The 16,294-nt window shown below is 41.3% G+C and overlaps 1 protein-coding gene across 1 annotated transcript in view; it reads left to right on the top strand.

Moving 5' to 3' along the window:
• The first annotated feature begins 7,199 nt into the window (after positions 1-7,199).
• The window catches only part of LOC121720481 (myelin basic protein-like), a 41,356-nt gene continuing 32,261 nt past the window's right edge, over positions 7,200-16,294 (top strand). Inside the window, exon 1 of the mRNA XM_042106577.1 lies at positions 7,200-7,414. The gene's annotated coding sequence lies outside the window, so the exon portion shown is untranslated. The remainder of the gene's footprint in view (positions 7,415-16,294) is intronic.

Genomic DNA, 16,294 nt, shown 5'->3' with positions numbered 1-16,294 from the left:
GCGGGATAATTGGTTGTCTTTCAAATTCCCTCTGCACGCAATAGGACAGCGGCAGCGCTATGAGTCCCATGCGTTTCCCACCAGCGGAGCTAGTTGGTTAGTTCAAACGTTTGACAACTTAATAAAAGCTTAACTCATGTCACACTGTTCGCCAACAGCAACATCCATCTTATTTGTTTTCAAGTAGCAGGGAATTCAAGCCAAACCGTTAATACTCTGCCATCAATCATTGTGTTAAGCCCACCTAACGACTCTATACACGATTTGATTAGCCTGATAGAAGTTTAATTTTTCGAGCTCACAAGCCAACGGAGAGTTGCTAGACTAGCCCTGGCAGCAAATGTAATTTGCCGCTAGGGTGCGTCTAGATTTCTAGGCTATATTAACCCTCCATCTCCTCTCACACCTTGAATAGAACAGGGGTGTATACATGGATCCTGTCTGAGTACTTCCTGCACAGTCGACTCCAGAACAATCCACTTCATGACCTTCATGGTCGAGATGTCATGACTCGCTAAAAATGCTTTCTACTCACTTCTGTTAAAGGAATTATCCGGAGTAAAATGCACTTTAGATCAATTTACGGATGATTGGGAGTACATACGTTGAGTTGACATCAAAATCATGTCATTCGGATGTGTTTTGAAAAAGTTCGATTTTACCGTTTTTAGTCAAAACTTGTTAGCCTGTTAGTGACCAGGGCATGTCATTTCGCCGCTACAAAACACTATTTTTATACCTCTTCTACAGTTCCAAACAACATTACACTTACGTGGTAGTGAGTAGAGGGTCCCTAAAGCCAAACCGAAGTATCCCTAGGTCTTTATGTGGTCGTATAGAGAGAGTCCAGAATGAATTTCATCAAGCCAGTACCTTTCCGGAAATGTTGCTGCTGCAGCTGGCATCTTTAGGGGAAAGTCCGTAGGAGTCGATTGCCGAGTGTGGAGTAACACGCTCTGGAAATTCACAATGTCGTTGCCGTTTAAAAAAAAAAAAAAAAAAAAAAACATAGTCCAGTATTTCTTTCGAAATTGAAATGAAGTTGTATGCAACAGCAAACCCTAGCTTACTAACAGGTTGGAATTTTGAAATGTCACGTGACGTGATGTCGTGCAACGACGTGATGCAATCGACTCGTACAGACTTTCCCCTAAAGATGCTAGCTGCAGCAGCAACATTTCCGGAAAGGTACTGGCTTGATGAAATTCATTCTGGGTCATTCCACGTCAATTCAACCAGGGCCCATGCACTTAGGTTTAAAAAAATTCTGAAAAAATTTCCAGGTGTACCTATGTTACCCAGGAGACACACTGTAAAATTACTCTTATGTAAGATCAATACTTTCCAAGATACAGCCAGTTTTACAGGGGGAGGGGGGTGTCGATTTTGTTCGGCCTCTTTTTTTTGTCAAAGTTCACAAGCCCACAGTGCAAGAACTAAACCATGTAGAAGGCTCAAATTTTGCATGCTGGTACATAAATAGGAATAGTATGTAGCAAAATCGTAACATTTGGTCTGGATAATCCTGCATGGTCATAGCTGTCCCTCAAAGTTGATAAAAATGTATTGGAGTTTTTGGCTGGGCTCTGTTTAAGCCTTCAGAAGACATATTTGTACTCAACATAGGCTCTTGATTTATTTTCCTTACTGAGATAAGTAGAAACACTCTCACAAAAAACAATGAACAGAAAATAAATTCCTTCAGGGTCTGAACAGCAGACCTTACAAGTCTAAAAAATCATTTTGGTTCTCATTTTCAGAGCACCCAAACACCTTGTGGGAATATACAAAGATTTTTTAAAATATTTTTTTCTTTATTCTCCATGATCTTTTCTTTTTAAAAACACCAATTTGACTTGTCTTATCCAAATCTTTCTTTTTCACTTTCCACCCTGAATATGGGCAAAATGCACCATTGACATCAATATGTTTTGTATAGAGCTACCACAGGTTACTCTATACAACCACAGGTGGCAGTGTGGTGACTCTATATAAAACATATTGATGTCAATGGGGCATTTTGCCCATGTTCAGGGTGGGAAATAAAAAAGAAAGATTTGCATAAGACAAGTCAATTTGGTGTTTTCAAAAAGAAGGGATCATGGAGAATAAAGAAAAACATATTTAAAAAATCTTTGTATATTCCCACAAGGTGTTTGGGTGCTCTGAAAATGATAACCAAAATTATTTTTCAGACTTGTGAGGTCTGCTGTTCAGACCCTGAAGGGATTTATTTTCTGTTCATTGCTTTTTGTGAGAGTGTTTCTACTTATCTCAGTAAGGAAAGTAAATCAAGAGCCTATGTTGAGTACAAATATGTCTTCTGAAGGCTTAAACAGAGCCCAGCCAAAAACTCCAATAAAATTTGTATCAACTTTGAGGGACAGCTATGACCATGCAGGATTATCCAGACCAAACGTGACGATTTTGCTACATACTATTCCTATTTATGTACCAGCATGCAAAATTTGAGCCTCCTACATGGTTTAGTTCTTGCGATGTGGGCTTGTGAACTTTGACAAAAAAAAGAGGCCGAACAAAATCGACACCCCCCTCCCCCTGTAAAACTGGCTGTATCTTGGAAAGTATTGATCTTACATAAGAGTAATTTTACAGTGTGTCTCCTGGGTAACATAGGTACACCTGGTAATTTTTTCAGAATTTTTTGAGACCTAAGTGCATGGGCCCTGGTTGAACTGATGTGGAATGACCCTTCTGGACTCTATCCAACCACATAAAGACCTCAGGATACTTAGGTTTGGCTTTAGGGACCCTCTACTCACTACCACGTAAGTGTAATGTTGTTTGGAACTGTAGAAGAGGTATAAAAATAGCGTTTTGTAGGCGAAATGACATGCCCTGGTCACTAACAGGCTAACGAGTTTTGACTAAAAACGGTAAAATCGAACTTTCTCAAAACACATCCGAATGACATGATTTTGATGTCAACTCAACGTATGTACTCCCAATCATCCGTAAATTGATCTAAAGTGCATTTTACTCCGGATAATTCCTTTAAGGCAAATTTGGAATGTGAACTTATGAAACAGCAAATGCGGTTGGCCATATGGAAATACAAGCACCTGGCCAAAGAGGAACAATGTTACTTCATGCAACTCTTTTTAAATTATTATATTGCCCTCTAACAATGTTGTTCTGTCACAGGTAGCCTAAGAGATGCCATATAGGACTGGCAGGAACCTAGTCAACAATCACCATAAACACATGTTGTCTATTTGGGTTGTGTTTCAGTAAACATCACTATATTGGCATTTATCTGGCTTTGTCAGTGCAATCATTAGTTGACATTCTTTATTTTTACATGTGGGGCAGCCGTGGCCTACTGGTTAGGGCTTCGGGCTTGAAACACACTCAGCACACAGTGAAAACACAGTGAGGTGAAGCACACACTAATCCCAGTGCAGTGAGCTGCCTGCAACAACAGCGGCACTCGGGGAGCAGTTAGGGGTTAGGTGCCTTGCTCAAGGGCACTTCAGCCGCGCCTACTGGTCGGGGTTCGAACCGGCAACCCTCCGGAGCGTTAACCAGTAGGCCACGGCTGCCCCTAAAAATTAAAAAAATATATTTTAACAATGTAATATAAAATATTACATTATATATAACAGAGCTATATAACATTATCAAATGTGACAAGCCATATGTCATAAACTTATGATTATTTCGTACCAGTAGAGTCTCAATGAGTTGCTGGATACTGCTAATACCTTCAGAGTGTTGGCAAACCTGGTTTTGAAGGCGCTGAGTAGCCATTTTCTATGTAGACCAAGCATTGTGGCTTCGACCAGACATGAAGCCAGTTTCAGGCTTCATCTTTTTTATGAAATGGAACTGATGTGAAAGGGGACAAGGCTTATCAGCTGATGTCACATACCAAACCCTAAAGGTTCTTCTCCATCCCTCAATGTTATTCCATCAGATAGCCATCACAGGGGCACAGGGTCTTTGCCATTTCCTCTTTACATAGATCAAAAACAAATATGACCTAGAAGACAGTAAAAAAAAAATTGCGTGAAATGGATGTCTAAAGATAAGCTCATACTGTATGGTCACCTCAATAGCATTGGTGAGTTGCACTATTCTAAAATGATTTCACATGGTTATGAAAGAGATACCAACAGAACAACTTCAGATTGAAAATGTAATTTCTGTGCTGGGTTTGTTTTAGCCTGGGACTACCCATACAAACTTTCGGCAATTGAGAAGGGTCTGGTGTCAACAAGGGTTTGTTTCCAAGGAAGTGATCATATTTAGGCGGGTCAATATATGAAAAAAAAACACCTAACCTCAAAAAAATTGATACAAAAGGTTTTTCAACTGATTATGATACCTTTAGATGTACTTAATAACATATTAAAAATCTAGTAAAATCTGACCCCAGTAAAGGGGTCATTTTCAAGATGGCTTCCAAGATGGCCACCAGAAGCTAATTTGGGATATCTGAAGCATTAATCAGCCTAGGAAAGTGTTTTTCGTGTTTAATCAGATTTAAAGGTCACATTACCGAATGGAATGGAATCAACCTCAATCAAATACTCTTTCATGTTAGATCCAAGTACAGAGACAGTCAACTGTTCTTAATTGTGTGCATTTCTGCAAGACACTCCGCTGTTCGTGTAGAAGATATGGATTACCTTGCACTGCTGCCTGTGGAACGTGTCAAAATGAACAATGTGACAATCCACACAAGTTCCTTTCAGAGGAGTCAGAGGATGATGAATAATGATATAATAATTATTTCTGATCTACTTATGCATATAGTTTAAGATTCAGTTTAATTAGCTCCCCCCTAATGATAGATGCCAACAATTATTGATCTACACAAATATACAATGCATGCCTATACAGTACATGGGTCATGGTTCATTAAAGTCATAAAACAGCCACATACTCGCAAACTCTACTCTACATATTGTAAAAGCCTATACCCTGTACATGAAATATAACATTAATCAACAAAATAAAATTTCCATCTTCTTCCACACCAAGCATAATACATACTCTATTCTGTATAGGCAAATATAGTGTAAAGCCGATACATTTTGGCATATACAGTCCAGGGAAAACAAATGAAACACCCTAAAATATATATTTTCTGAAAGCATATAATCTGTAGATAAGATATAACACAATTTAAAATATATCCCATCTTCCTCCATGAATGCACAATACAATGCCCTCTATTCATAGGCGAATCTAGTGTGAAGGGGATATGTTGGCATGTACAGTCCAGGAAAAATAAATTAAACACTCTAAAATATATATTTTCTGAAAGCATATAATCAGTAGATAAGATATAACACCATTTAAAACATGTCCCATCTTCCTCCATGAATGCACAATACATTGCCCTCTATTCTGTATAGGCGAATCTAGTGTAAAGGGGATATATGTTGGCATGTACAGTCCAGGAAAAACAAATTAAACACTCTAAAATATATATTTTCTGAAAGCATATAATCTCTAGATAAAATATATTTAAAACGTGTCCCATTTTCCTCCGTGAATGCACAATACAAAGCCCTCTATAATGTATAGGCGAATCTAGTGTAAAGCGGATACATGTTGGCCTCTTTTGTCCAGGGAAAACAGATTAAACATCCTAAACTATATATTTTCTGAAAGCATTTAACCTGCAGATGAGATATAACACCAGTTAAGACATGTCCCATCTTCCTCCATGCCATGAACAATGCATTGCCCTCTATTCTGTATAGGCGAATCTAGTGTAAAGGGGATACATTTTAGCCTATATTGTCCAGGCAAAACAGATTAAACACCCCAAACCATATATTTTCTAAAAGCATATAACCTCTAGATGAGATATAACACCAGTTAAGACATGTCTTATCTTCCTCCATGCCATGGAGATGGTTAATAATCCTGTATTGCATTTGCTCTGTATTAAAACGCATTGATTTTAATTTATATCTGAAAAAGGTAGAGCATTGAAATATATAAATTTTAACATTTAAAATCCTATTCTTGTTTAATTTGACCATCATTTGATATCATTTTGACCCCTTTCCCAAGGTCAGATTTTACTAGATTTTTAGTATGTTATTTAGCATGTCCAACAGTACCAGAATCCATAAAAAAAAACTTTTGTATCAATTTTTGTTGACGTTGAACCCTATATTGACCTGCCTAATTGTTATGTGTAATAGTTGTAGGCCTATTGTAGGTTTCTTTTGTCAAAAGCCTACGTCAGAAATAATAGAAAAAAACAAATTACACAAATGACAATGAAATAAATGAAAACAGCACTTTAGCCTATGTGTCCAGTAATGAGAGCAGTAAAACTCATTAATGACCTCCTCTGACTATATAACTCATACTAATAGACAGTAATTAGGCTGCTGTTGTAACAAAATAGAGTTCAGCCTCTCAATTTACAGGATACCTGTGTTGAGACTGTATGTAGCCTACACTCCATTTCGTTTGTTAGGAGTGTTCCTCCTTGAATAATGGATGTATACTGTAGCTATAGGTCAAAGGCCTGGGATCTGAGGTTGGTTAGAAACTATATGCTGAAGTCTATACACCCATGGGGCTTCATTAGGTTGACTTCACAGACTTGCCCATTTGAATGGCAAAGCTTCATTCACATTCCTGGTTGGTCTGCAGATCATTTACATCACAGTACTTATAGGCACACAGGGACTCTGATAAAGGAGGTATTTTTTTTACTGAGCTCCTGGGTGCTATCCTTATGACATTAGAAAGTGCTGAATGCTGCTTTAAATAGCAGCATTGTTTTTCTCTTTTCTACTCTCACGTTGTTGGCAGGGCCATAGAAGCGCCATCATCTGAAGAGAAACAAAGCGGGTTTACTCATTTATCCCTTTTATTGATCAGTGAAGTGATGAAGATAAAAAAAGAAAGCATAAATCACCGTTATTTTTACCATTAAATACACCATTTTTATCAGCCCTGTGAGCATCGCATCAATTATCCATTCGGACATCGGATAGACCATAATATAGGCTATGGATATATTTTTAGATAGATAGACAGAATGATCAACCATGCCTGATGAACATTATGCAATGATTTAAACAAGTCGCGATTCTGTATAGAAAAAGCTTCCGTTGGTTTCGTGACACAGATAAGGTTACGATAACTTCAACGTGTGCAAGCTCGCTCTTTTGCCCACGGAGTGCATGCCCCACCCCATAGAAACATCACGACCTAAAAACAGGAAGCAAAGAGACATGCTCATGCATCTAAACGAAGACGATCGAACAGAGCACAATAATTATAGTGTCTGTAAATAATAAAACAAAAAGCTTTCCATCGCAGCCTTCAACGCACGCGAGAGGGGACAGCCTACCGCAGCGAAATCACAGCTGTTTAAAGAGTCGTGGATGCATTTGATCAATCCAAACACACTGGGGTATGTAACTAACCAACGTACTGTCGATACCAAAACTAAACACAGTTTCAGTTGCATAACATAGCGTGTAATGGCTGTACATTTGTAGTAAACATGCACTTACGCAGTGGCTTGGTGGCCAATCGAATGTTTAATGTTTACATTATTGTTAGCTCCTTTATGTGAGTTACATCACAAATGTCTCGTAGGCTATTTGCCAAATTGCAAGGTGGCTCCAATCACTTTTTTTTTAGCTATGTGTGGAATTACACGCCTAGTCACGCCAGGTTGAACGCTGGGTATGTCAGGTAGCCTAACCTGTACAATGTTTACGCGCACACCTGAAAATCATTCTAACATAGGCAATTACTCTTCGATTCCAATACTCAGAGTAGCCTACAGAGTATTTGAATAGAAGTTTACATTTTCTCTTACAGCCGTTTCTTTTCTTTTCTACTGGGTTTGTGACAGACAACTTAGCCAACATGCTGCCGTGTACGTAATTGGAGGAGAAATGTGAAGTTAGGAAATAGGCTACCTCAGGGTCAGTGAGCAAATGCAGACTATTTTGACAATTCTGAAGAACCGCTGTCAGCTTCCGCCTTGTCTGTCTGAGAAGTGAACACGCTTGAAAAGGCTACTTTCCTCCATTGACGTTTTTTATGGCAATTGCCTTTGAGTTTGAGATGCCAAATTACAGTATGACCACGTCCACGGTTATGTTACATGACAGGCACTTAAGGTGCTTAATGAAGCCAGTATCAAAATGGAGGCACTTGTCAAAGAACTAAAGCAAAACAACCTCTTTTTTAAGTATAACAAATGCATGTCAAATGTAATAGTGTATGTGTACACAGATACTCAGTAGGATGTTGGGAAACGCTTTGTTGCTCAGTTCTGGTGTTCAGTTCAGTTCACCACCAGACTTTATATTCTTCCACTCAAGGCACTGAAGAGTTCTGGATTAAAAAGAGTAGGCACTATCCGCTGCTCCAGCACACCTACACTCACACACACACACACATGTACGAGTGCTTGCACTGCAGAATGTCTGCTCTAGAGCGCAATCATCACTATGAATTTGCTAAAACGTGGTCCTGTGCTTCAATGTTGCTGTAGTTTCACTGTCTGAAGCTACATTATGTTGTCAATCACTGATAATCACATCAGCTTTGAAATCACACTAAAGAGCAGTCAACCTTTGCCATTAGAGTAGGAGGATCTGGCAGTGTGGCAGTCACTGAGTGTTGCTGCCTACTCATTGTGTAATGGAAGGAAGGGTCCTACACAGCTTAAGCGAAAACTAAAAGTTTGATTGGCAAAACGGAAGGTGATTTCAGATGACTTACTGTTTTCTTCCTGCCTACACCTTCCTGCCTACACCTTCAATGACATTTAGGTGAAATAGCTTATCAAGGAATGACGAAAGAAACAGTATGACTCTTGTTTGTTCTGCGAGCACCTGCTTGTGACCACTTCCTGCTTTTTAAGTCTGAACAAATCTGACTGTGTGAGCAGTCAGTGCAGGGGCCCACACACCCAATGAAATGATTGCACCGGTACAGTAGGTCCATAGAAGTTTTGTGTGTCACAAATGTGGTTGCTTTTAAGTTGCTTTTAAACTCCATCTGAATTCGCCGGTCGTTGTGGTGCACAGCATATAAAATCCCTATAGCATCGACAGTGCTCTGTAAAGTGCAGTTGTGCTAGGTACAGAGAACTGTAGATCAAGGGTTGTGGAGATGTATGATGAAGGGGTGTGTGTGTGTTTGTGTACGTGCTTGTTTGCTTTTGCGTGCTTTTGTAGATATCAGTCTGCAGCTGAGTCAGTGAGGTTAGTCAACCATTTTAAAGGTACCCAGTATAGCTTCCTTATATGTCATTTCCTCATTGCATTACTGTTGGTACGCAAAAGAAGAAGACACCGCCAGGATGTAATGGAAAGCACAAGTGTATTCATTACCAGTGAGGTTTCCCTAACATTAGCCAAGGGACTGCTTTTGTTATGTCTTGTTTGCCAGGAACTTAGAAAAAAGTACAGGGACCAGATGGCAGAGAAGGCCTTGACAACAACCAGAGCCAAGTTGAAAATGTAAGGCTTTTAGGAACAGCCCATCTGGTGCCTGCATTTGTGCACCTATGCTTACTAATAGCAACACTCAAAACACCACCAAAGGGTGAATGCATAATCACAGAAAGAGTGTGTGAGTGTATGTGTGTGTGTTTGTGTGAATGTGTGTGCCTGGAGGGAATCAAGAATCTTAAAGGAGAGCCAGAAAACAGGTGTTCACCATGGAAGGAATTATCAACCTGTCTCTGTTTTGGTTGATGTTCTGGTTTGTTGATGGAATTCCCTCCATTCTTACACAGTCAGATGACACATAAAATAACATCAAAGATCCTTGATTACTCTGCTTCAACCCCGTCTGATAACTTGTTCATTTTCTGCTCGATCACTCCCACAACTTGCTTTAGAAAGCGATTCATGATCTCTTAGCGTAGATTACATTGCCCCTTTTCTTCACAGTGCCAGCAACATCAAGCTTCCAAGTTCAAACATAGGATGTGGCTTGATAACATGCGATAACAGGGCTTTCATAACCGAAACTGGCACAAATGTAGGGCAGCACACGTCCTGTTTGGAGCTGCAGTGTCTGTCTCTTGAGAGTGGTGTAATCATCGCCGACAGCCTGTGATATTGCAAAAAAATGTTTGGACCACAGCAAGCATGTTTGCACATTGGGCCAACATGGCATGCAACCACTTGCTCAGACACATCAGTTCTCCCCAATCAGTTCTCCACATTTTTGTCACACTCAGTGTCCCAAAGTAGCCAGTGGTGATATCTATACTGTAATAGTTATTTAGTAGTAAAAGTAAAATCAAACAAAAAAGGATAACCAAGATCCTCCTTTCCTGCTAGACTCCACTGGCTTCCCACCATCCTTTCCTCCTGATGCACCAGATGTTATTTCAGCTCCTGGAACAGATGGGAGCCCTTTGCCCCCACACCCTCCAGTGACAGTGTCCATGGCGGGCTCATAGCGTGTGACTGTGCGGGGATTACGTAAGCCTCGCACAGTATAGCAGCAGTTGTTAGCGCAAGTCTTTAGCAGCTGAAGGGTGAAGTGACGCGTTTGTCCGTCCACAAGGATGACAGTCAGATCCTGTTGAGCTCCCGGAGAGACCGTGCGACATCAGCACCATGACCTCCTGGCTCTTAAGAACGTATTCATAGCACTTTTGTACTCGTATTGTGTGCGTGTGTGTCTCTGTGTATGTGTGTGTGCGTGTGTTTGGGTTTTTGTGTCTGTATGCCTTTTGTGTTAGCTTCATGTAAGGACTGGAGCTGGGAGAAGGGCTTCTGTATGGCTTTGCCAGATGTGTTTTCCGTGTGGAGGAAGAAATGGGTTCTTGTCTTGAAGAAGGAAGCATGAGTGTCTGTCTCAGTGTGTGTGTGTGTGTGTGTGTGTGTAAGCAGTGTGATTTCTTCAGCACCTTGGAGAGAGCAGAGCCACTGACCTCTGTGTGACAACGTGGCGGTGGTCCAGAGGATTCGTCTGCAGGCGTAACAGCCTTGTTAGCCGGACTCAAGAGCCAGGACTACTTGCTGAAGTAACACACACACACACAGAAAGAGGGGGAGAGAGAGGAAGTAGAGATTGACAGTGATTCACCAAGATGCCATCAGAACGGACTTATGTCAGTTCATGTCAGCCGTGGCCCACTGGTTAGCACTCCGGACCTGTAACCGGAGGGTTGCCGGTTCGAGCCCCGACCAGTGGGAACGGCTGAAGTGCCCTTGAGCAAGGCACCTAACCCCTCACTGCTCCCCGAGCGCCGCTGTTGTAGCAGGCAGCTCACTGCGCCGGGATTAGTGTGTGCTCCACCTTACTGTGTGTTCACTGTGTGCTGAGTGTGTTTCTCTAATTCACGGATTGGGATATATGCAGAGACCAAATTTCCCTCACGGGATCAAAAGAGTATAATATACTTATACTATATGTAATCTCAGTGAATGTTTATGTTATACTTTTCGCTGTTGTCTGTCCGTTATGTTTCTCCTCAACTGGTCCCAGTCTGAGCTCTCAAGAGCTATAGCCAGAGCATACACATTTCATGCTCTCTTTATATGCCATGGGCAATGAATATTTGTATATCATACTTACTACACTTATTTATTTATGACTGACTTTATTTGGTTCTTTTCTTTATTGATGGTTGTTATAAATAGCATAACATATTATGTCGTCAGCATTGTGTGAACTCTGACTGTGGTGCTTTTACAAATGCATTGCATACTGCATCGTACAGAATGCATTACATTGTCATGGTCTGTGATTTATGTTTAACACTTTTAACCCCTTAATGGATGGGTTGGCTGTAAACCGAATTGCCCCAGGGGACTAATAAAGATATCTGAACTGAACTGAACTGAACTAACACGTCAGATTAAATCTTAGGAATCCTAAGGATGGAGACTTACAAATGTTGTGATTTAGATCGCGTCACCTACATTGGGTGTCTTTGTAGATGTGGTTTACATAGTCACAGAAACAGAATGTCCAGATTTACTTCCAATGACAGAATTTAATAGCCAGACACTGACCTTTAACTGCAGAGGCTCTAAATGTGCCTTCATTGCATGTGTCCACTTGAAAAGATCACAATTTTAAGTTCATATTGGATGATTATACCGTGTTTGTTTGGCAGCAAACATTAGGCAGCCACAATCTAAACCTGCTATAATCCTACTCTTTTACATATTCACAATCCCTTTCCTTCACACCTGTACACAGTGTTTGTCCTTGATATATCCTCTAGATTGTACTTTCCTACAAGCAACACTGCTCATATTGCAATGTTATGTATTTCAATTTTATCAGCAGTCAGTGTCACCTTTTATCCCACAGCTGAAATTGTACCCGCAATATACAGATTTCAAATTCAGGCCTCTGGTAGAGATTAGTTCAGTAGATTTCTGCTCTTTGGATTGGAAGGCCTCAGGTAGGCCTACCGTAAAAACAGTGAGTGACGTGGATTTTTGCGATTTGGAAGGGGCTGTGTCCGGCATCTGTTATTCCATAATCCTCCAGCTGGTCTTGAAGGAGGGGAGGGGCGATGCTTGTATTGTGCACTTTCCTATTTGCTCTCTCATTATATAAGAATCACTGCCTACTGAGAAGGAGTTTGTTTTTTGGAACTGGGCATGAGGAAGCGGGATTGCGAAGTAACGTGCCTAGTCATTTAGTGGTTTCCACTGTGTTGTTGGTGTGTGTGTGAGTCCTCGGGAACATTCAGTGGTGGTAACAAAACAAACCCATAATTGCGTTGGTATTATCCGCCGGAGCCATTTATACAGCGGCATGCGAGAGATTAGTATAGGTCTGTTCAGTATTAGGCCACAGGACCACGGAGTCTGGACAACGATATTTTGAATACGGGCACCGGGACAGTTGAAGCCTTCTGGTCCTCCCAGAGAAAGCAAAGATCCAGGAGGGAGGATGCAGAGCTGGGGTCAGATGAATAAATGGGTTTTAAAAATATCCTCTCCGCACCGCTCAGTGCACAAAATGATGGACATCCAATTTTAATGACCCCAGCACGCTGGCTCTCACGCTGAGATGCATGGCCGGTGCGAGAGTGCCGAAATGAAATGGGCAGTTAGTGTTTTTGTTTTGATGATAAAAGTGATAAAGGGTGGCGGCGCTGTTAACAGAGTGCCATGTCTCAAATGGTTTACATTTATAATTTTCATAGCAATTGAATTTCTATGTCGGGGGAGACGGCAATCCCACAAGTAGGGCAGACCAGAGTGAACCAAATAACTCATCATAGGTGTTGATGATGCATCTGTCCAATTTCCGAGGCCCACTGAGCACAGCCCAACAAGCCTGGGGCTTCTGAGTGATCTCTCTCATATGCTGCAGACTCCAGCATTTATGTGTGGAGGGAGATGTGCGTGCAGATGCACTTCATGCATGCATTTGATCAGCCATGCATGCAACAACCCCTACAGACATCTCTCATATCTGCATGAGTATGAATATGGATATGAGTGTGTGTGTGAGTATGAATATGTATGTATGTGTGTGTGCGCGCTTGTACGTGCGTGTGCGTACGTATGCAGTATGTGTCTGCTATTTCAATGTCTTTTTTCCCTGTGTGTGCTCCTCATCGGTCTGGTTCTCACCCTCTGTCATCCCCTCCTGTGGCTTTTTCAATCCGAGTCTATTCTGGGCATCCGCTTCCATCTTTTCACCCTTCATTAGTGTTGCTGTATCTGTATCTGTTTTTCCTATACAGTCACCTTCTAATTTACGAATACTTGAGACCCTCAGTGTCGTGTGTGTGTGTGTGTGTGTGTGTGTGTGTGTGTGTGTGTGTGTGTGTGTGTGTGTGTGTGAGAACCTGTGTGTCTGTGTGAGAACCTGTGTGTGGGTGACACATTAATTAGGGACAAAGTATAGGAGGTGGGATGAAGATGTGGTTGGGAGGGTTGTAGCGGAGGTGGGGGGGGGGGGGGGGGGGTTGGTTGTTGCAGAGGCAGAATGAACACCTCTCATGTGTTGTTGCTCTGAGGTAATTTGCTTTGAGATGTGTTGTATTTCTTCCCCTCTTCAAGGTGTTATGCAACAGCCTCCCTCTCTCCCCTCTCTCAAGCCTGTGTAGGATTGTGTAACATCCGTGTAATGTCCGTCCCTGTAGAGGTTTTCCTTTTTGTACATTTAAGTTTTTGACAGATGCTCCGATCTGAGTATGAGTGTGCGATACTAGGCCAGTTAAAGCTGCAGTCTCTGCAGTTACCGAGAAGGAGGTGAGTGAGTATAAGAGTCGAGTAAGGTCATAGGAAGGGTAATAGCACTCACCCTTTATTCACAGCTTGTCTGTCATTCTTGGAATTCTACCGCTGCTTACCTAGATGGTTGCAATATTTGCCGACATCTCAAGGACTTCTGAGCCATAATATGAGTTTGGTGACCCTGTGGATTGTAAGCACTCAGGTTTAGTGTGATTGTCTGATTTGGCTGTGTATGTCTATGTGATGCTAACATCATCAGCCAAATAAATTACACAAACACTGTTCATTGGTAAAATGGTTCAATGACTGTTGAACTGTTGTTGAATGAAGTCTATTTTCTAGAAGCTCGTCAGCTTGCCAGTTTTACACAGAAAATAATAGATAATAGAACATTTTATTGTCGTGACAACAGATTTCATAGTTCCATTAATATCTCATCTGTAGTTAAATTGTAAGAGCACAAGTGGCACTGCAAGTTAAAACAAATGAAACTGAGCTTTTAGTTGGGTGAGAGTCAACCAACAGTGAAGCTTGATCAGTGGGATTTCAGGAAGTGAGCTTGCCTAAACATGTGGATTTGTCTCTCTGGAATTTGCTACTAGGAATTTGCCCTCCCCCATGCTAGCACATGCATGTAAGCTTATATTTAATTAGGATATTTGTTGGCATATTTTTTACAACCCTTTTGCCCTGTTTCTCCACAGCTTAATTGCTTGCATTTGTATACCACAGTAAACAAACATACATGCACGCACGCACGCACACACACACACACACACACAAATTCATACCAGACTCACTCACACACACACCACACGCGCACACACCACACGCGCACACACAAACTCAATGAACAATGCATTCTCTCACACATGCAGGAACATGCACCTATACATCAAATCCATATCTGTCACTCTGGTAGTTGAGTGTAGGGTGTAATTTCTTCCAAAGGAGTGTTAAAGGAGAATTCCGGTGTGATATTGACCTAAAGTGTATTGAAACATGATACCGAGTGTGAACGTATGTCTCATAGCCCATCTCGGCTTGTCCCCTGCACTCCAAAATCTGGCGCTAGTTAGCCGATGCTACCAACAGCTTTTTCAATGGTGGTGCTTCGGCATCGGGCTAGCCATGCAAATAAATCACTGTTTTACACCATTTATGAGGCTCAATGTATCTCCACACTTCATTGGTAGACTTCCGAGGGCCCTGACATTTAAAACGAGACATTGAGAACTTTGAAAAAGACGATTACAAGACGATTTATACAGACAGTACCTTCAGGAAACAGTATCTTCCCTGTCCGTCTCCCCTTCCCCTGTTTTCGTATTGGGACCTCAGTAAAGGCTTCTCTCAACACCTCAGTTGAGGGATATCTACTTTATTATGGTTTTCATTGCCTTTGGATATATGAGCTTTCAGTGCAATAAAGAAAAGGCTAACTGTTGTCTGCTGTTTATGGGAAAAAAACGGTGCTGTCTGCAGCCTCATTCTTTTTTCCCATGACTAGACAACCCCCAGCCTCCCCTGAAATAGAGGGATGTTTTCGTTCCCCTATCTGGGTGTATCTGTGGTATGTGTCTCCCCAAAGCCCTGAACCTGCTGGCTCTGTGTTTATTGAATAATGCATCATACAGCGCAAGCTAAGTACCTTTTAATCGCGTTGTGATGGGCCGATACTTTGAGGAAGCACTATCTAAATGTGTTGTGTTGGGAGACGCTGATGCATCTGTGTGTTTTTTTTATCTATTTATTTATTTATTGTATTACCTGCACACAGTTTCATCAGCACGGTTGCGACATTTATCTCAAGACTTGCTGTGCTTGTGCGGAGCTGTAGCCAGATTTAATTTGTTCCGGGCCCAAGGGAGAGTGCGTTTACATCAGCGCTCCAGTCTTCCTTTTTTTTCTTTTTTCTTTAAGGAAGACTGCCTTTCGATTTTGTTTACGTAGATTGTAATTTCTCCTCATCAGGCTGTTAGATTGGATTGGCCTTTACTGTTCCCAAGATGGAAGTTGTCTTGGGAGCTGTAGTGGTGACTAGAACCTAATTAGGCTATGAATGTGATGTTTTATCATGAGGGATGGAGGAACTTTGA

Source organism: Alosa sapidissima, chromosome 10 (assembly GCF_018492685.1).
Source record: "Alosa sapidissima isolate fAloSap1 chromosome 10, fAloSap1.pri, whole genome shotgun sequence".
Taxonomy (NCBI): domain Eukaryota; kingdom Metazoa; phylum Chordata; class Actinopteri; order Clupeiformes; family Clupeidae; genus Alosa; species Alosa sapidissima.
Note: the sequence above shows the minus strand (reverse complement) of the source record. Positions and strands in the feature narration are given on the sequence as shown.